A 20521-nucleotide genomic window follows, 5' to 3' on the forward strand; every position below is an offset into this window, starting at 1 on the left:
GGGCCGGGCCTATTTACATATTTTAGTTTTTTTTTATAATTGGTTTCTCTGACCCTGAATGAGAATTAGTGCCCTCATACCCAACCATAGCTAAGTAAGCATGACCTTTCTGGGTCACGTGACCTTGACCATGCCCTTTCCTATTTGGGCTTCTGAAGGTTTAGACTGAATTCCCAAAGGTAGCTGTCTGCTTGATTAAGCTCAGGACCTACTGAAAATCAAACCATATTTTGCAAATATGTATTGAGTACTAATGTCTGTGGATAATACTGTAGTACACAGTATGGGAGCTACCAAGAGTCTTATAAGATACTTACAGGGTTGCTATCGTTCAATGACCTTAGGGCCCCATGTCAAGACAAAACGAACAACTTTCCTACAGAGACTCATGGGATTTGGTCAGCCAACATGATTCTCCTGGGACTCTGACACTGACCTTTGGCAGACACCAAGTTAAAATGTCACTTAACTTCCCACACATTTTTCTACCTGCAACAATACCCTACTAGACTTTGATCAAAATTCAGACACTCCTGTGAAAAGATCCTCAGTGTATGGAGCTTCTTTCATTGGGGAAATTATGTACTATGCAGTTATTGCTTTTTAAATAAAGTTAATTCCAGCAATTTTCTACCTCAATAATCTTTGAGTGTCTCATCATTTTTGCTGAACATGTTTTTTGTTGTTGTTTAGAGAGAGGAAAAGTTTATTGAGGAGAAAAGGAACAGAAATAAAGTGGGACTTCCAGGCCGGTGGAACCAAGTCAGAGAGGGGCAAGGGAGCCCTGAACATCTTAAGTGAAGAAAAAGCCACATAGGTTTCATTTTAATAGTTAGGAAAATTAATGCTAATACATGCCTGCAATGGGATTCACTTAAGTATCCTGAACACTTTCTTCCATCAACATGGAAAATCCCCAGAAGTGTTTGCATGTTTTTCCTCTGTAAAGAGATGCAAATGGTTATAATTAGTCATATGATTTCCTGAGTCTTTCAAAGTTCTTTTTTTTCTGTACCCCAAGATAAGCATCCCTACTAATAGGTCTAGAAATTAAGACATCATGGATTAGTTTTGTTACTTCACTCAATGAAACACAGGCCATAGCTTCCCAGGTCACTGCCCTCCTTGAAATCAAAGAAAAAGTCATGGCATTTTAAGAGAGAAGAAATCAGGCACAATTTTCTGGTCTAGTGCTTGTTTTCTACATCTTTCATAGGGGATCCACAATTTCTTAAGATCTTAAATGAAATTTAATCATATTAACTTTATATGTCAACTTTATTTTCTTCCAACTTATTAAGGTTTTTTTTAAAAAAAAAAATGCACCCAAATGTGGAGAAACAATCGAGCATTTACTCATATATCTCTACGACTTGGATCATAAAATACAATCTGGACAAAGCCAAACAGGGCATTAGGGGGCTGAGAAACAAGAATGCCGTGCATTGGATTTAGAGTTCTGAAATGCCCCATTTTGATAGCTTTCCATTTGTATTCAAGCAGATCAGCACTGGACTGTCACTTGTGGTAGATATTTGCTCTAGAATACTTTCCTGACTAATCAGTGTCAGGGATTTTCAAACAAATGCTTTCACAAAACCAGATCAATGAGAAGCAACCTATTTAACAGATGTTAAAATTTTCAGTTTCAATTTCTGTCACTTAACTACCCACCCACCTCCTTAACGCATCTCTTCATTTCTTTATAGGAAGATTTAAATAAGCAATCTGTTTCTTTCTAAATATTTTTGGTTAATAATACTTTTCTCATTTGTATTTTAATCCTGATGATTAAACAGTAAAAATGCTAATTAGCAGCTTGTATCTGGAGAGAAAAAGCTATTTCTTGATGGGTAAAAAATCCAAGATGAGGTGGAAACTTCACAGGGCACTAAGAGAAATGGGCTAGGTTGCACACTGAAGTGAAAAGATTAGGAACTGAATTGACCAAGCCCTAACTCCAGAGACAGAGCTTCTATTGTAGTGGAAAGACTAAACTGAGATCAGACTATATTAAAAATACAAGACTAAAGTTATCAAAATACATACCATTTGTTGTTAATTACAGGGCAGAAAAAAATAGAAAACACTCCCTCCCCTCTTTTTTTTTTTTAACCTGGAGCTCACTATAGACATTAAGTACCCTATAGGTTAAGGAGTTATTTTCATTTTTCAATTATTTACTTAACTATGGTGAGGAAATATTAGGTGGGTATCCTAAGTATACTGCCCAGAATCTGAACTCACTCTTTCCGTAAGTAGCCATGAATAAGTCAAATGTCCTGCTGGGGAATTCCACATCTCTTAGTTATTAATTACATGATTGTAAGCAACTCTGAGTCTCTAGATGTGCTAGTTTTTCATACATTTGAGGAGGAATAACAATATGTATTTCGATAGAATGTTGTAGTTAGGTAAGTCATTGTAGGAGAAAACACCGATAGATGAAGCATATATTAGCACACAGTACATGTCAGAAAAATAAATGAATGGGAAAATTCAGAGATGACTCCAATCCCCATTGCTTACAGGCAAAAATTTATATATTTCAGCTTGGCATTCAGTGTCCTGGAAAATCTGCTTCTTGCCACTCTAGCCCTTGCTCCATAACTACACTGTCAGATATTTGATAATACATCTTGAATTTGCCCCACTTCATGTCTCTGTCATTCCCATTACCCATGACCCTCCTTTGCCAAAATTCTATTCATCTCTTAAAGGGCCTCAATTTACCATCTCTAGGAATTTTAAGGGAGTTCCCTCCTCCTCTAAACCTTGGTCTTTGCTATTTAGAGTACTCTTGGAGACATAATCCACAAACTGCTTACTCCCCAGGAGACCACAAACTCCTGCAAAGCAGAAGCCATGTATATAATACCCACCTCTGTGTACCACAGACCAAGGTGCCTTGCCAAGAGTAGGCGCTGAATAGACTCATGATTGAATGAATGCAGGATTTCTCCACCTGCCCCTGTTGTGCTCTTCGGCAAAACACTTTGCCTCTTTCAGTCTCAGTTGCCTCAGCTGTGAACAGAGGATAACAGCATGGGTATACTCCCCAGGTGTGCTGTGAAGAATAAACCAATGACTGAAAACCAATTTGAAAATGTAAAATGAAATGCTACATATAAATGTTACACAATCAAAATCATTTCTCTCTGTATTATGTTTTATTTGGCTTCATATCTTGGAATCCTTTGTGGGATTCAGAATTTCACAGATGCAATACCATCCACATTAGCACCTAAATTCTCTTGGGTAATAAATGATTGTGTGTATTATAGCTCACGGCTACTTTTCCCTGGCATACTTATATGTGAATCTGTCATAATTTGGGTTATTCATAATACCTAATGATACAATTCATTTCCGAAGGATAATCCATTTTTCCTTCTTTGGCTGGCCAGTTATTCCCATATTGCTGCCTCAAGGGAACTCATATCTATTAAATCCAAAATCATATGATGAGCACACTGTTTAGAAGTTCAGATTTTCTAGTTTATAATCTGAGCCCTGGAAAGTGATCTGTGATTTTGAAGCACGGTTTGCTTTCTATGGCCCTTTTTGTACCTTACTGTGAATCCCTCACTCGCTTTGTTATATGTGTTTTAAGTGATGACTGCAGTTTGATTTCCTAGGTTCTAAGAAAGGTTAAATTAGCCCTTTCCATATCAAAGTCAGGCAAAGCTACTTTAAAATGCTATTTTCTTTCTCAATATGTTCAAGAAAGAGATTGCCTATAGAAAATAAATTTTCTTAGAATATCTCCAGTGCTATAAAAAGACACTTTTGACTTATAATGCATAGCAGGATATTATTCCTAGAATAGTACTTCCAAGTAGACAGATACTCTGAGAAAAAGATAGCAGCAACATCACAGGGTGGCTGTGAGGATCAAGGAAGTCATCAGATGAAAAGGCTTGGAACAATGCACAGCACATAGTAAGTACTCCATAAATATGAGGTACTGTTATTATCATTAGAGGGCCCACTATGAGCTCAGCCTTTAGGACTTAACACAGAGCTTCTTGTTCGAATTCATAATAAGTCAATGAGAAAAACCTAATCACTGTATCCTAAGCCCTTTGGCTCAGAGAAGCTAAGCAACTTGTCCGACCATCTTGAGCACTTTGCCCTTGTCTCAGAGTCAAGAAGCAAAGGAAAAAATCCAACTCTCACTCTATAGTGTTTTCAAAGTCCATATTCTTTGTCTTGTTTCTTCTAACTCCCCACTGTTCTCATTCTTTGACTGAAGTTAGCAATCTATTTTTCCTCCCTGAGCATATGACTCTTCCTTTCCAAATGACTCTTTCATTCCTCAGAAAATTTAAAATTAAGAGTATGTTTTATCTCTCCTTGTGGACTTTTGACCAATTTGTCCATCAGGACTGTTCATATTAGGCCTTTTCCCTAAGAACATTCTAGTCTTTTATCAGACTTATATTCACACAGTAACACCCATTTTTAAGAAGTGTAGTTTTTCTGCTGGAGTAGGTTTGAGGAAATCCTAGGTATATGTGGAACAGGAGCTTCCCCTCTAGATTCACCTCTGTTATCACATTTTTACTTGGTTGGACCTGAGGCAAAATAGCTCTTACATGGGGTAGCTGTGCTTTCATTCAAATGCATATCATTGTTATATTATCACCAAGGTAGACCATAACATGTCACAGTAATATGTTACAAAAATATCTCCTAGTTGTGGTTTACAAACTAACTTTCATAATTTATTTTGCCAAAAACACCTAAGTACTTGCAGTCTATACATCTATATTTCAAAGTGTCTTATCATTAGTTATCTCCTACTCAGTGAAATTGTTTGGAAGTGTCACAAATGGGAAACTAAGGCATATGGGAAGGTTAATGGTTTGCCTAAGGTCTCAGAATGAGCTTACAGCATAGTTGGTATCACAATGTGCTTTTCTGATTTTATTTCCTTGCTAAGGTCTTTATCTCAACTTGTTCAAATTTGGAATAATTTTCAAAGTGAATATATGTTCAGAGAGGTGGTAGAAAAGGGATAGATGGAAGCTCACTATTCATTTAAATAAAGCTAAAACATTTGGTAGTCAAACAATAAAGATGGGTCCATTTTCTTCATTTCTATTTATAGAATGTAAGGCCAAAGATCCAATGAGATTAAAATGAATAAATATTGCAAATGTAAAGAGGTAATGTGCAGACCACACTATTTTCCTATTTGAACATTATTTTTTCCTTTTTGACAATACTGCTACAAATGCCATGCATTTCTAGTACTTTGTAACTATTGTCATGGTGTCCCCCTTAAGCAGCTAAACATAATGGGATGATTCTGCTACTGCTGTTTTATGGCAGGGGAAGCAAGGGTAAACAGAGGTTAAGTGACTGCCAGGAACACTCACCAAAGCAGCTGCTCACATTAGAACCCAAGGCTCCTATCAGTCACATCCCACTGAGATTTAGAAGGTTCCAAATATTGTTTCACTGTCAGAGATGGATGAAAACCTGATGGAAATTTGCTCACCATCTACAAAGTGACCAGCCTTGTTTTGATTACTCACCTCAATCTTCTCATTCCCAAACTTCCTTATCACTTTAAGAGAAAATTTGCTTTTATAAAATAGATTAGAACTAAACAAGTGACTTCCATATCTGGATTTCCATGGTTTTCTATTTTGTTTTCACATCCTGCACTACAATGAGTTCTTAGACGAGTAGTACTTGTTGTTTTCCCTTGTAGAATACGGGATGGTCCAAACTTAAAAGATAGTTAGGTGGTCTGGCAATTAAAGGAGTCAGTCTGTGTCTGAGTGATAAGATGTTGTCAAATACCAATTACAACAGAAGATGGTATGGGAATATGAGTGTTGTTTAAATGTGCCCCATCTCTGCCATGACATCTATTCTGTAAGGAATGGCTGTTACTTGTCCAAGGATCCATGTCTGTATGAAACAAAGAGAAAACTTTAGAAATCAGAACATGGAAGTCACTTGTTTAATTCTAATTTACTTGAAATGAAAGGAAATTTTGCACTTTCTTTTTTTTCATCACCTAACAAATACTACAGCAAGTACAGTCAACAGTGTTTGACTCCTATTATCAAGATGATTTTTAAAATAATTACTAGAATCTGTGTAAAACCTTCATAAGGTACTTATATGATAAAAATTGTTGGCAATTTTTTTTAGTTTCACCTAGGGGTAGGAAAAAAAAAGAATCTAAGGAATTATATCTCCTCTTATCCCATCATCCTGACCTGGGGAGAGACCTGACCTGGAGAGAGACATGGTCTACATCTAATTCTTCTAAGAATTAGAAGGCTATTCTTCTAAGCCACTCAGCACCATGCTAAGCAACTGTTAGAACTGAATCCAAAGAGTAGTCTCCTTACCTATCAGTCCTTTGGCTCCTTACATGAGGAAAGGCTTGAATACATGCAATTTCTCCAACACTGATGTATTTTTCAGGAACTACTGACTACCCAGACCCTGATTGTCTTGTCTGACAGCCTGTCTTACAGACAGGCTATCTTACAGAGACTTCTCCCCATTGAGAAAGGGAGATGAGGAGACACAATTTGAAATTCAGTTCAGGCCAAAGCTCACCTCAGAGCTGCAGCTGCTGGAGGGGACATCTCAGGCCTTTTCAGTCATGGGACATTAACCTTCCTTCTTGCTAGTGACCATCCTCACAACTTGTTCATGGGGGGGTGAGCTATGATGCTGGCCCTTACAGGGGCTACGCAGTTATTGAAATAACATCTGTGAACTCCATAATCCCTCACACATGATAAGCTGACTAGGTGCCTAAAACCTTTAGGATGTCAGGGATCTGAGTGAGACTATGGTTTGTGGTGAAGGTGAGTGTCAGAGTACTAGGAAGTTTGACCAGTTCCTAACATAACAACGTTCATTTTGCTAACATGGGTTGGGTGACTACCTAAGGCAGATGCAGCCCCACCCATAGTTTACAGTCAGGACTTGTTTACATTCTAGACCTGTCTGGAAAACAACACCCAATCTGCTTTTTGACTCTTTATACCCACAGAACCTTATGAGTGGGTGCTGGAGCCAGGGAAAAATCCGTCTGAGGAGGTCACCCACCAACAACACAAGTAGCCCGCCAGGAAGGGCAGAGCCCACAAAACCTTCTTCTGGGGGCTACTAGACCGGGACCGACCCATAAGGGTCACCACGGAGGCCTCTGAGCTCCGTGTCTCCCTCCCAGTGAGGGCCTTCTGCAGGGAAGGGGGCGAGGGCCCGCAGAATGGGGCAGACGAACCACAGAAGGAACCACCCTGGACCGGCCCGAGTGCGAGCGGCCTCAAAGCACTGAGCAGCGGAAGGAGCCGCCGCTGCGGACGCAGCAGCCGCGCTGCAGGGAGGGTCTCGCGGGTCCCCGCGCCGTCGAGCCTCCCTTCTGCCCCCGGGCTTGGCGCAGGTGCCCCGGGAGCCTCGGGTGGAGAAGGGCGCGCAGGCGCCGGGTCAGGTCCCCCGCGGCCGCTGGCGTCCAGGCCACGGGTCAGGACGGCTCGAGGGAGGAACTTTGCCGGAGTCTGCGGAGCCGGGGACCCTCTCAGAACCTTTCCCCCGGCGCCGGAGCTCCAAGTCCCGGGCCAGGCTCACCCTCTTTCGGTTTCTTCCGACTCCTGGCGCTCCCTGAGCAGCCAAGCCGTGCGCCTCAGGCGTGCGCCGGGCGCGGGGCGTTGCCACCCGGTTTCGGGCCGCGCTCCGGCTGGGCTTCTAGCTCCGCTACGCACGACCCGCGGCGGCTCTGGGAATCCCGAGGGCCCCGGTTTCTCTCAGTCGGGGGCCTCCCTGGACCGCCACATCCCTTCTGAGGCGCAGGCGTCCCGCCGCAGCTGCCCCCAGGGCGCGCGCCCGCAGCCCGAGCTCCTCAGAGCCGCCAACTTCCAGCCGCCGGCGCGTCTCCCCGCCAGCCCAGGGCCGCGGACTATTGGACCGTGGCGCTGGGGCGGAGCCGAGCGCCTAGCAACGCCCGCGCCCGCCGGGGCCCAGGCGCCACGACGATTGGCGGCAGATTCAATCAGTCACAGGTAGTGGGGCGCCCCGCCCCTCGGGGGGGCCGGCCCCGGGATGGCCACGCCCCCTCCACCCGGCCCCGCCTCCCTTCGAGCCGGTCTCCTCAGCCGTGGGTTCGCCTCATTTGCCGAGCAGGTCCTTGAATTGCTGCCGCGCTCCGGGCGGCTGCTGAGCCCGGGCTGCCGCCGGGCTTCTCCTGAGGACCCGGGGCGAGTCCGTGTGCCCCGGCGCGCTGAGGCGAGGACACCCGCCAGTTGGGAGCAACTTGGGACTCGGCGCCCGCAGCAGGGCCGTGGGTTTGCTGTCTGGACGCGGCGCGGAGGGTGAGTGGCCGCGCGGGGCGAGCGGCTGCTGCGCGCCCGTGGGGCTGCGGGGGCGCGGGGGGCGGACGCGTCCGGGGGCGAGTCGGTCAGTCGGTCGGAGCGTGGCCGCTGTGGGGAGGTCGGGGCTGGGCGGGATCTACCCACTCCCCAACTTCTTGTTCCGAAGCGTCGCAACTCGGCTCGGGACGCGGCTCGGTGTCCGCGAGAACTTGGGGTTCGGTAATTACCTTCATTAGGTGGGGCCGGGCGCGCGTCCCCTGGCCCTCTGCGGCGTGGCACGCGCGCGGGGGGCCGCCTCGGTGCCCAGGGGTGTGCAGACAGCAGCTCCTGGATGGCTCGCGGCTGGTGCCGGAGAAATTAGCCCGCGCTGTGGCCGGCGCGGCCGGTGAGCCCGAGCCCCAGCCGGCGAGGTGCGCCTTCCAGGGGGGGTGGTGCGGCAGAACTTGGGTCACCCGGCGGGGTCTGTGGCAGGAGCTTCAGTGCTCCAGTGCGGTTATGGAAAGGCACTGACAGCACGGATGTTAAAGTTTGTAAAGTAATTGCTTCCCTCAAGAGGTGAGCGGACCCACACACCCTCCTGCAAGGTGTGTCCAAAAGGACTTTGTTGTTCGGACCGGGGGTTGCTGCTGTCAGCCCAAGTGGCCGGAGCTCGGGAGAATTGGGGCGAGTCGTGAAAGGGACGACCAGGCTGGGCTGAGCAGTTGGTGTTTTGTTTGAGCACCTGCGTGTGTAAATGATGAAGTTGTGACAAGAACTGACAACAGAGGATTCAAGGTTAAACCTGACGCCGTTTATTTGTGACTTGGTCTGGGATAGGGTTTTTCCCCCCCCGCTCTCTTTCAATGATAAGGGATAAAAGCAGCTGGGTTTTTTGTTTTGTTTGTTTGTTTTTTTCTGAGTACCATTGCATATAATGTGGTTTATTACATGTAGTTTTGGAAAATTGAATGCATTTTTTTTTCTTATTGAATTGAATGCATTTTTTTTCCTTATGATTCTTATTTGATGTGAATGAGAACTTATTGAGAGCACCAGGTTAAGACTTGGGTACAGAATTTGAGGATATTTTCATCCGTGAAAATAGCTTTGAGATATGCAGCTATTTTGTGCACATGTAGATGTGCATATGTGTGTGTGTGCACTTGTGAGTATGAAATCTGATAGATGAATGAAATAGAAATTTGTGGAGGAGGAAATTCAGCCTTGAACTTACCCTGCGTGAGGAAATGCCCCTCTAGTCTGTGGGGTGTATGATGACTGTGTGTGTGTGTGTGTAAGTATGTGTGGATCTGCTGGTCTGTCTGGGTCAGTGTATGTCCGTGAACTTTACGAGCGTTCGGTTCAATACCACTCGGTGCAGATTCCGCGTTCCTGTTTTACAGCCCAGCAGCCGCCAGCCGGCCCATCTGTTAAAACATAACATGTAGGCTTCAGTCAGAGCGCTAGGGTAGAGCGTGGGGAGGGGGCAATACTTAGAAACAACATGCTACAAACAAAGCCGGCCTACCTCTCAAGTTCTATTTTCATTCAACCTGAAATTGTGGTTTGGTAAAGGTTAGAAAAGGAATGTTTAACTCCTCAGAAATGCAAACTGCATTTTGTGAAATGATAGCCATGGCTTGGGAAGGCGGAGTTTAAAGGAGGGAAAAAATACCCTAGAAAAAAATGTGGTGCTTGTCACATAACCAGGCAACACTGGTTTATTGCTTTGCAGTAGCGTGTATATCTAAAACTATTTCCTTTTACTTCTTAAGCAAATGCATTTAAACTGAATTGTTTTACACACACACCTTAATAGACGTAAACAACTTTGTGGTAGAGGCTATTCTACTAGATTTCAGGCTGCCTTCATAACTCTGATGAAATATGTTTTTAGGAATTTATAACTCGGATATAAATTCATATTCAGCTTAATCACTAGTTGCAGTGGTCACAATCTGTGATTTTAAAATAATAAAAAAGGCTTTATCACAAAAATTCTGATGACTCAAAGGAGGAGTCATCAGAGGAGTATAACAGCTTTAATAAGTTCCTGCAGCCAGTGACTGATACTTAAAAAAACTATAAATTCCTTTAATAGCATAATTACTTTTGGTGACAGAAAAGGCAGTATTTTTTTGAGAAGTATAGTTGATATTTTTTCCCAGTAATTTCATGCTTATAATTACATTTTAATAATGGTGTTCATTATATGTACAACAGAATAAACTGCAAAGTTTCTTAAGAACCCATCATAAGAAATATTATTTTCATTTTTGTGGTACTTAAAACATTTTGGGGGAAATCTGTAAATCCCTAATCTGTAAATATCTTTAAGTTTCTAATGGACTACATTAGAAATAATAATTTCGCTGCCTGGCTATGCATCATCTGACTCAACTGGGTTGCTTCTTAAAATTTAATTCATGGACTGGATTGATCTCTGAGATTCAGTTTAGGAGTCTGGGGTAAGGTGTAGGAATCTGTATTTTTAACATGCACCCCCAGATGATTCTGATGCTAGCGATCCCCTCACTGTTTTTTAAGAATCATTGGTATGGTGTTTATAATACAAAAGAACAATTGTAGTCTGTGGTTGATTTAACAAATAATGGTTCCATATTTTCTGGGAGGCATTTACTGGCCTTGTAAAATTTATAGGTAATGCTTTAACACTCTGTCCAAGACAGTAGCACTTTTTGTCTTGTGTTTAAAATTGTTTTAGATTCCTCAGATATCCCTTTTCAGGTGAACCCCAATGCTCAGGAAATCTGGGGAACCAAAGTAATTGAAGACGCTTCCCTAGGCCCGTGAGTCCCTGGGATGCCTTTGCTAGTCCTAGCTCACATTGTTGGGCTTTCTCCCTGGAGGATAGAAGAATCTAGTCCTTAGGGGAAAGCTTTGATTTTATTTTATTTTATTTTATTTTTAATAGAGGCATGTTTTATTTATTTATTTTATTTGTTTGTTTGTTTTTTGTTTATACATGCACTGGGTACAGTCAGAAGCGCGGGAGGGCGAGAGAATTCACCAGAGCCAGAGCGGGGAGCAGAGCAGGCAGGAGGACCGAAGTACACTGCTGAGGGGAGCAGCGGGCGGCAGGAGAGGTCTGCGCGCCATGTGGGACCCTCCTCTGGTGGCCGGGGAGCAGCCAGGGATCGAACTGGCGCCACAGAGGCCGCGGGCAGTTTTGCAACCCAGCGCTCAACCGCTGCGCCACTAGTAAAGCTTTGATTTTAAAGCCCTTCCATGCTTGGTGCCTGGAACCTCCACAGGAGTAGTACAGACTCATCTGAAATCAAAGATCTTCTAGAGAGGTGGTGGCTTCTTGACCTCGAGTGTCCCAGGCAGCCCATCCAGAGGCCCAGAGAGTCTCATTTTCAGAAAGTCATCTTAGAAGTATTTTGGAAGACCTCTGTGCTCACCATTATACCAAAACCTGTCTTCAAAGTATTTTGACTTGTTCAGTTATTTGGTTAGGTAGTTTTCAAGGCATCACAGAGGGATGGGTTGAGAATTGATTGCTACCTCTCAAATCTGTATAAGTTTGATTTATTAATTATTGGCAACTAGGTTTTTTATTTATAGTTTTCATACTAACATTTGGATTTTTTCCACCCATTTCATACTGGCTTAATTCTCAATTTAAGACTCCTATATGAGGTTTAAAAGAGAAAGAATTGGGCCTCCCTGGTGGTGCAAGGGGTTAAGATGCAACCTCTGAAGCTGGCCAAGGAGAAACCCACATGGCGCAGCGGACCTCTCCAGACTCGCCCACTGCTGCTCCCCTCAGCAGTGTTCTTCGGTCAATCTGCCTGTTCTGTTCCCCACTCTGTCTCTGGTGAATCCTCTCACCCCCCATACCTCTGGCCTGTACCCTAGCTCTTGTATGCATAAATAAATAAATCTTTAAAAAAAAAATAAAAGAGAAAGAATCTACCAGAAACTGTTCTACTTCCCTGTCTCTACTATCCTGAAAAAAAAAAAAAAAAATGACTTCTCAGTGGTCAGAGTGCTGGGAATATTTACTTCCCTGACGACAAAAGGACGTAGATAGGCTGGGACACTGAACTTGGATTGTTCCAGGCCACTGGATCATTACTGGGACTATTGCAGAGCAATTTCTGTTTTAAGGAGCACTTGGCAGGCATGTTTATAGGTCACTTATCTTAACAATCCTTTGAGTGGGATGGTTTTTTCCCCTACACTGTTACAGATGGGCAAACAGCAGCCACAAAAGAAAAATATTATTTAGATCCTATTTTTCATATTCAAAGATGATACCAGTAACTCAGAGGTTGGCCTGTTTTTATGTAGCACTGTGGTGATATGATAGGGTAATACTTAATTCATGTCATTGACAACTTTTTTTATCTCTTTTTTTCAAAAAGTATTTAATATTGAATGTGACCTTGGAGCAGTTTTCTTCATAAAGCTAACCATATATATTAATTGGTTCAATGATCTGACCATAACCAACAACCTTGACCCATAATGGCAAATAATTTGCAGTAGGCCACAGAATATAATGACAGCAAAGTCTATAGTTAGAATTCTTTGGACTAATATTTTAGACCTGTATTATTTGTGTATTTGAGTCATGTAATACTGCTAATAATGTTTTTACACTGGCAAAATAGAGTTGCTTATGTTTGATTAGATGGACCTAGAAAAATTTAAAACTCTAAGATTATACAGCCTCACATTATACAATGGGACAGATATGTGCCTGGTTCAAAAAACTGCAGTAGAATGTTACTGTTCTTGAAAGTGGGCCACAGGTCATGCAAGCTTCTAAGCAACAATTCTTACTTTTCTTTTCTTTTTTTTAAACCATGGCATACTTTTGGTGTTTAACTTTCATTTGACAAATTCTTTTCAAGTTTTTAACCCTGCTTTCATTACCCTTATTCCCATGGCAAATCTATTTATAAAAATTCATTTTTCAAGTCACTGTGTCCTTTCATTCTCTCCTAGTACTTAAATTTTAGCCATTTTTACTATTTTTCCCCTAAAATATTCCCTCAAACTCTTACCTTCACTTAGCTTATTTGGGTCTAACAGCATCCTCTGACATAGAATAGTCATTGAGCTATACAAATGTCACACTAGTTTTACAATGTTTTAGCTTTGTGGATTTCACTATAAGAAAAGTAAGGAAAAAGAAAATGAAAAAGGATAATGTTAAAGTCATGCTGATTCGTGTATCATACTGGATATTGCCAGCTTATGCTTTCTGTGGGAAATTTAAGATCCAGATGAATGAAGTGACAGATGTACTCATCTGTGGCCTTACAGACACTCTCCTGATACCAGAAGTAGAACTGAAAGACAGAGTTTTGGGTTACAGAAGAAAAACAAATGTTAAGCTCTGAACTGGCAAAAAGTGGAGGGATGGGGAGTGCAATGGTGAGGAAAGTGGTGAGAAAGAAATACCTCCAGTAAAATGCCAGACAGGGTGGTAAGAAATTTATAGAGGTGCTGATGGCTTGGGGTTTCTCAGGGCATTGATTCTGTTTTATATTGTCTTCACAACCCGTTCGCCCTGCTTGCTTTAAATAATTTATTATAGCAGTAGGCCTTCCCCTGGTTAGTTTCTTTTTTTATAACTTTTTCCTTCTTATCTCTGGGTCTAATCAGAGGCATATGTAATCATGCGGCTGCTCTGGAGTGCTTAGGAAAACCCTGGATCAATATTGCTACATTATAAACCCATGACTGTTCTGTTTTGCAGTGTTTTCTTCCCTGTTGTATTAATTCAGTATCTATATTTTAAACAATATTTTATTAATCTTTGTACAAGGAGGCTTCTGGGCTTATTCTACTTGGCTGGAACTATCTTTTGAGTAATCCATCATCAGACCACCATTGATCTAATGATGTATTTATTGCTCACTATTGCAGCACTGGCAAGAAATCCAGTATGTTTCTAAAAATTTGATTAAAAAGAAATCAAGTTTCTGCAAGGCGTAGCCATCCAATTATGTTAGCAGCTGCCAAGTATATTTTATGCTAAAATATACACACATATTTCAAGTGAGCAAAATGTGATCTTTTTGAAAGCTTTTAAAACTTTTCGCCATGAAATAAGTAGAACAAGAAGATGCCTCATGATAGGAAAAAAGTGTGAACACATTCCCATCTCAGCCAAAGATAAAATACAGTATTTTTTCAGATTAAATCTCTGGACACTAGAATGAATACATTTATTGAAAATATAAAAATTGATGATAACATTGATCATTAACAATATCTGTGGTGATAAAAGCTAGGTCCCAGTACTTGAGTGATCTTCCAGGTAATCATTACAAATTGAAATGAACTAAAAGTTCTTAAATAGTAATTGGATTTGGTTAGGACTGCTTCTCTGCTTAACTAACTCAAACTGCAATTCAAGTATTAATGCATTTGGGAAGCTTCTCCCTGCCCCTCTATAGCCAGGTGTTTACCAGTTACAGAGTCCTTCCCTTCTAGAAGCTTCCTCTCCAGACTGGGAGAGCCAGATGAGGGCAGGTACCACACCTTTCATCTTGCAGCTTCTCAGAAATTGGTGCTCAAGAAATGTTTCTCCGTGTCCTAGAAGCTACAGGGAATTTCAGGTGAACTCTTAAAGGGTCTTAAAACAATGTGCGCAACAACTATGGTCACCAAAAGTTGGGACGGTAGCAACAACTGAATTTTAGTACCAGACTTGGACATGAACATGAGACTCAGTGCTTGATAATACTCTCACCTCATCCATTCCTGTCCCCTCTATCTTCAAAATCTTTCCGCTTCATTCCTGACTCACCTTCTCTCACCATCTCCCTGTTTTTGTCTTCTTCAAAGATGTCTTCAAAACTCCCCCCATTCTCCCCTGGTTCTTTTTTTAGTTTCCATGCCTCCTGTCATTTCTTGAAAAAGCAGCTGACTAATGGGCCCCACATAGTCTTTGACAGTGTCACTCATATCTCTTGAAATCTCAACTTGGCTCCTTTTACCATCTAGTGCAGATGACTAGATAACTTTGGTCATGGGAGTTTGGGGGTCCCTTAGAGGAGAAAAGTGGTGGTGGGCCTGGAAGCTGCTGATTGCCAAAGGTCAGCATAAGGGAAGAACTTGTTACTTATTAAGGAAAGCTTTAACAAATAAATAATTCCAGCAGATTTTTATTTCTGAGACTAATCTTCGTATGTTTTTTTTATTTATAAATCTCCTGTTCAGGATGCACCCCCTACATTGTCATGTTTGTGATATAGTCTGATGGCTTTGGTAACTATGGGCTCTTACCTCAGATCAAGGTTATTGAGGTCATATACGGATCCATGTGTCTAGATGGAGTTTATGGATCACACGAGTTAAGCATAATCAATTGCCTGAGGCCAGAGCCATTAGGCTAACCCTTTTATATTAGGTCTTAGTGGGCTTAAATGGACTGCAGAAGATCAAGAACCCTCATTTTCTGTCTCACCTGGAAAATTAAACCTCACTTAACTTAGGCACGCTCTCCTCATTATTTGCCAAGAAAACAGAAATCATTAGAAAATTGAGTGATAACATTTTAAAAGTATTTAGATGTTCAAGGCAACATTGATGAGCAACACTAGATTAGGTCATGGGCTGGTTTCTTTTGGAACATGTAATTCAGGCACACCAGCGCCTGCATATCCAAACTTCTGTGTCCATCTCTGGAGGGATGGCCTGGAATGACTTGTGGAGGCTTCAGGGAGGGGAGGGGAGGTGGTGTGGAGTCTGTAGCACACAATGCTTGTCCCCTTCCATGCAAACAGTTCGCCTCACTCCCTTCCATCCCCAACAGTGATGCTTTGCTTTGGCATTTTCTCAAACCTGTTTTTCAGCGTCGCAAATACCAAGAGTGATTCCTCTTACACTTGACAAATATGTTATATGAAATACAGGCTCTCAGTCAGAAGCCTCTTATCCCTCAATCTTTTAAATTTTTAAAATTGAAATTTTTAAATTTCAATGTCTCTCCTCCAAGTAGCCCCATCTTCCACTAATGTTTTCCTTTCTTTGACAATCTTTTTTCCTTTCATTGTGGATAAGAATTCAACTTTATAAGAAGTCTATTACAGGGCCTCCCCGGTGGTGCAGCGGTTGAGCGCTGAGTTGCGAAGCTGCCTGCGGCCTCTGCAGCGCCGGTTCTATCCCCGGCTGCTCTCCGGCCACTGGAGGAGGGTCCCGCATGGTGCGCAGACCTCTCCTGCCGCCCGCTGCTCCCCTCAGCGGTGTGCCTCGGTCCTTCTGCCTGCTCTGCTCCCCGCTCTGGCTCTGGTGAATTCTCTCACCCTCCCCCACTTCTGACTGTACCCAGTGCATGTATAAACAAAAAACAAATAAATAAATAAATAAAACATGCCTCTATTTAAAAAAAAAAAAAAAAAGAAGTCTATTACAATCAGCTACCACTAGTCTTTTCCCTGTGGGAGTAACTTTATCGTTGACTGTTTTAAAGGAACTTCCTAGAGATTTCCTGCATGTCTTTCTAATGCTAAGAGAAAGATCATAATAATACAGCTTCTCCTCTCTGGGTTATCACCTACTCTGACACCCTTACATAGCACTAAACCTCAATTTTCACTAACCTTAACCAGACTTGCCCCCTCACCTGCCTAATCACTCTTACCACCGTCTGCCTATTTTTTGCATCACTAAGAAACTAGGTCGCAAGGTCCTACTAGCAACAGACTTGTTCGCTAAAACCATGGACGATGAACCTGTGTACAAAACCAGAACAGGTAGGGGTGTGTGTGTGTGTGTGTGTGTGTGTGTGTATACTTTTGTGTAGTAGCTAATGTGAACAGTTGTCACTTTTTCTTTCCCTTCAAAATGACTGCCAGTGAGTTTCCATTCTCTCTCTATTTTACTTAATTTTAGTTTTTGGTGTTTCAGATTGCTTTTCCTGATCTACCTACTTAAGTTGTGTTGTTTCTAACCTTTCCACATATTTTTCTCCCCATGACAACATCTCACATTAGATACCAACCTCACTATGAATGAATTTCCATTTTCACTACAAATTAGTAATGAAGACATTAAGTAGAATCCTGATAGTGACCCTTTCAAGAGCTAAGACACCATTTACTATTCTCTTTTAATTATGGTCTCTTAGCAAATTTCACCAATTACAATCTTCACTCCATTTTCTAAGTGATGTTTCTCAAATACTGTACAAAATTATGAAATCTCTGTGCATTACATTTTCTGCCCTCCATTATATGCTAAATTTATACTTTTCTTGTAGGGAAAATGCTTATTAGACTGGAATGAATAATTTGGTTTCTAACATACTGTTTTTTGCTTATTGTGAACTATTAGACATTTATGTAATTTTTTATTTTACTTCATTTCTAGCCCCCATTAGCAGTTACCCAAGCAATAATTCCTCTTTATCCCTTTCCTCCACAGTCAATTATCATCTATCCTTTTTTTGAAGATGGATGTTTTATTTTACTAGTCTCTTAATATTTTCAATTTATAAGTAACTCGGTATAGCTTTGAAAAAATAGCCAGTGTCTTTTGATATTTCCCCCTTCCTTCAGACAGGTCTGCCTCCTGACTACAAATCACAATATTGCATCTCTTCTCTGGAGTGCTTCTGCCCCTTAATCCTCTTGTCTAGTGAAGTGTGAAGCTGTTTCAGCTTCCTTAACATCTGGCCTGTTCTGGGATCTGTAGTCTCTATTGAATTTTTTGTCATTGAATAAGGGCTCAAAATTGGTAACCTTACAGAACAAGAGACCAATGAGAGGTGTGCTTCTTTTAGCTTTGGGGGGGGAGTGGAATATGTCATAGGTGGGCAAAAGTAAAAGTCAAAGTTTCAAACAGACAGAGAGAGCCAAAGACAGAGAGACCATTATGATAAGCTACACATACCGAAGTATCATCTTTCTGTTGTGATTTCTAGGGTATTTTCCCCTTGGGTCTTTGAACTATACCAGTATTATAAATTACAAAGCTATACCCACTTATATCCAGAATTATTGGGGCTTAGTTCACTGAAGTAGAGTCAGAAGTCTTATTTCCAATCCTAGACCTTCCCAGAGACAAAGAAATGACTGCTGTTTCCAAATGAAATAGAGATAATATGGTACACCCACTAGGAAACATTCTACACAAAACACAAGAACCCAACTCAGATTGACCTAAACAGTAAGGAATTGAGAAGTAGCTCCAGTAACAGGATTGATTGATTCAGTGGCCCAGTGATGTCATCAAGGATAGAAGTTCCTTTCCTCTGTACAACTGATTCTTTTCTTGTTTGCAAGATGACTGCAGTCCTTTAGGTGTCACTTCTCAGCATGAAAATATCTAGGGCACAGAAAATGGATTCCCCATCCCTTACCCCATCCACGTTCTCCTTTTGAAGAATATGAAAACATTTCTAAGAAGCCAAGAAGTCCTCTCTCCTCATTGAGCAGAACTGGGTCACATTGCTCTCTCTGCATCATTCACTAGAGAGAGGGTTGCCATCATTGCCTGAGGGAGAGAGGAAGCAAATTTGAGCAAAATCAGGATCCTATTAGTAAGAAAGAATTATGTGTCAGGAAGTGAGGGACCAGTGGATGTTGGCAGGCAACTGTAAATGGCTATTACATGTTCGAACTTGAAAAGCAACTGTGAAATTCCTTGTATGACTGCTGAATAGCTGGTGGGTACCACTGAGATGCCACACGTTTATGGACACAAAATTATGAGGCTAGGTTGACAGGGAGAGGAAAGCCACAATGCAGACTAATTAAGGACAAAGGAATGAGCCAGGATCAATAATTATTCTGATTAGAACCACAATATACCCTAATGAATTTGAATGCACTAATTTATGTCTTCTTATACTCCATAAGCATATGGTCTTTGCTGAATAAAAAAGATTAAAATAATCTGCTTATTTCTCAATAATTCTATATTTCTAATGTATTATTTGGCAGTATATGTCTATTTGAATGTAAAAGAATTTATTAACCTTCTTTGCATATCATGAAATTAATAATAATGATAATTACAGATGATTATAACTGGCTATTATTTAATTGAGTGCCTTTTTTGTAAATTAGGAGTTTAGCATCCAGGAGGAGCTAGTAATTTGCTTAGGTCACATAACTACTGAGTGGTTAAGCTAGGATTTAGACTCAGGTACATCTGCTCCTGTGCCTTCCCTGTTCTTCATGACTTCCTTTTACCTTGGAAGATAGTCTCAGGATATTATAGCCTGTAGGCTCTTAAGTAATAGAGCCTTGCCTTCTCTATGTACTCATTACTTGCCTTCTTGCCCTCACTCAGTTTTCCAAACACTCTGGTGCCTTTGTTGTTTGTCTAAAAAAGCCAGTCTCTTCCCCATCTCTGAACCTTTACATCTGCTATTCCCTCTGCTTGGTTCACACATCCAGTTCCTATGGCTACTTCCTTTCCTTTCAGGGCTAATCTTCACAGGTATCTGTTAGGACTATACCATCTTTTCTGTTTATGGGACCCTGCCAAGTTCTCTACCATTTTTGTTTCTTTCATTGTGCATGCCATAATTTTATATAATAACCTATGTGTCTACTGTTTTTGTACATCTCCCCCATGCTCTATGTTCCATGAAGTCAGAGATCATGGCTCTATTTTTAATAAGGAATTCATAACCAAGTAGAATAAGTTAATGAAAAAATGAATATTTAGAAGTTTGGACATCTAATAACCCACAGTCTTTATCTACAACACTAGGAATAAAGTAGGATACCACTTGTCTTTTGTGCTGAGTGTGTACATCTTGGGGTATTTTTCCTATAAAATTTGAAAGCTGATAGAACCTGCCTTTCTTTCTCTTAGAAGGTAAAATAAGATATAAATATCAAAGTTCTTTGAAGAAAATAGACTTACTGCCGTGTCATTATGTAAGAGTTTAAGAAAGCTTGGTATAAGAGGGAAATTTGAGTAATGTTCAACTTTACTTTTTATATTAATTATAGTTTTAAGGATGCCAATCCTTTTAATTGGGCATAAGCCCTTTAAAAATAAATGTATATATATGACTAAATTGCAAATTGGGAGAATTATAACTGCATAATAATTTGCAGTAGCAAATTTACTTAAAATTGTTTCTTCTGCTTACACATAATTTTTCATTTGAACTCATGTACTACTAAAATGATTTATTCTTAGAACTGTGTTCTTAATTATTCTGAGGTAATTATGAAGGTGCAAATTGAAAA

General features: G+C 41.3%; 1 protein-coding gene and 1 long non-coding RNA gene across 3 annotated transcripts in view; one reads left to right on the forward strand and one right to left on the reverse strand.

Annotated features, from left to right (window-relative positions):
* Positions 1 to 858: 858 nt before the first annotated feature.
* Positions 859 to 7892, reverse strand: LOC119243525 (uncharacterized). The gene is made up of 3 exons (XR_005124738.2): positions 7609 to 7892; positions 2883 to 3024; positions 859 to 941 (listed from the first exon to the last, which is right to left on the reverse strand). It is a non-coding gene; the product is annotated as an uncharacterized LOC119243525 (long non-coding RNA).
* A 306-nt stretch (positions 7893 to 8198) lies between these two features.
* The window catches only part of MARCHF3 (membrane associated ring-CH-type finger 3), a 139514-nt gene continuing 127191 nt past the window's right edge, over positions 8199 to 20521 (forward strand). The window contains exon 1 of one of the 2 annotated variants that reach the window (XM_054694474.1): positions 8199 to 8348. The gene's annotated coding sequence lies outside the window, so the exon portion shown is untranslated. The remainder of the gene's footprint in view (positions 8349 to 20521) is intronic. The other variant, XM_037509428.2, reaches the window with a different exon arrangement.

This window comes from Talpa occidentalis, unplaced genomic scaffold (genome assembly GCF_014898055.3).
Source record: "Talpa occidentalis isolate TD23 unplaced genomic scaffold, MPIMG_talOcc4v2.1 talOcc4.13, whole genome shotgun sequence".
NCBI lineage: Eukaryota > Metazoa > Chordata > Mammalia > Eulipotyphla > Talpidae > Talpa > Talpa occidentalis.